Source organism: Elephantulus edwardii, unplaced genomic scaffold (genome assembly GCF_000299155.1).
Source record: "Elephantulus edwardii isolate Elephantulus edwardi_28Jun2011 unplaced genomic scaffold, EleEdw1.0 scaffold00377, whole genome shotgun sequence".
In the NCBI taxonomy this organism is placed as follows: domain Eukaryota; kingdom Metazoa; phylum Chordata; class Mammalia; order Macroscelidea; family Macroscelididae; genus Elephantulus; species Elephantulus edwardii.
In genome coordinates, this window is record NW_006400127.1 from 1,281,772 (window position 1) to 1,282,597 (window position 826).

The following is an 826-nucleotide window of genomic DNA, read 5'->3' on the forward strand; positions in this document are numbered from 1 at the left end:
CTGAGTCTTTGGGATTTTCTAGACATAGGATCATATAATTTCCAAATATAGTTTTACTTCTTCTTTGTCAGTTTGGTATCTTTTATTTCCTTTTCTTGCCTATTGCTCTAGCTAGGACTTCAGATGTACTATTGAATGTTGTTGTCATGTGCCATTGAGTCAGAATTAACTCACAGCTTACTCTCCAGAGGATTTTTGGAGGCTGTAAATCTCATGGGAGGATATTGCCCATCTCTCTCCTGAGGAGTGTGCCTTTGAGTTGGCAGCACAACTTTTTACCAGATTACCAGAGTTCCCCTACTGAATAGGAATGCAAGTAAAGGGTATCCTTGTCTGGTTTTTGTTTGCAAGAGAATGCTTTCAACCTCATTCCATTGAAAGTAATGTTGGTCATTGGTTTTTGTATAGATTTTCAATAATTCTGGCCTATTTAAATTTTGTTAAATTTGTTTTTTTAATCAGGAAAATGTATTGAATTTTGTTAAATGTCTTCTCTGCATTTATCGAAGTGATCATACAGTCCTTTTATTTTATTGACATAGTGGATTACATTGATTGTTTCTCTAATGTTAAACCATCCTTGCAGACTTGGTATGAATCCCATGTGTTCACCATGATGATCTTTTTTTTAATATGATGGTACATTCTTTTGATGAAGGAAGAAGTTCAAGCTGCTTTGAAGGAAGTAGCAAAAAATAAGACCCCAGGAATAGATGGTATACCAATTGAAGTATTTCAGATAACAGATATTGCCCTGGATGTGCTCACCAAGTTGTGCCAAGAAATCTGGAGAACAACCACTTGGCCAACTGACTGGAAGAGATCT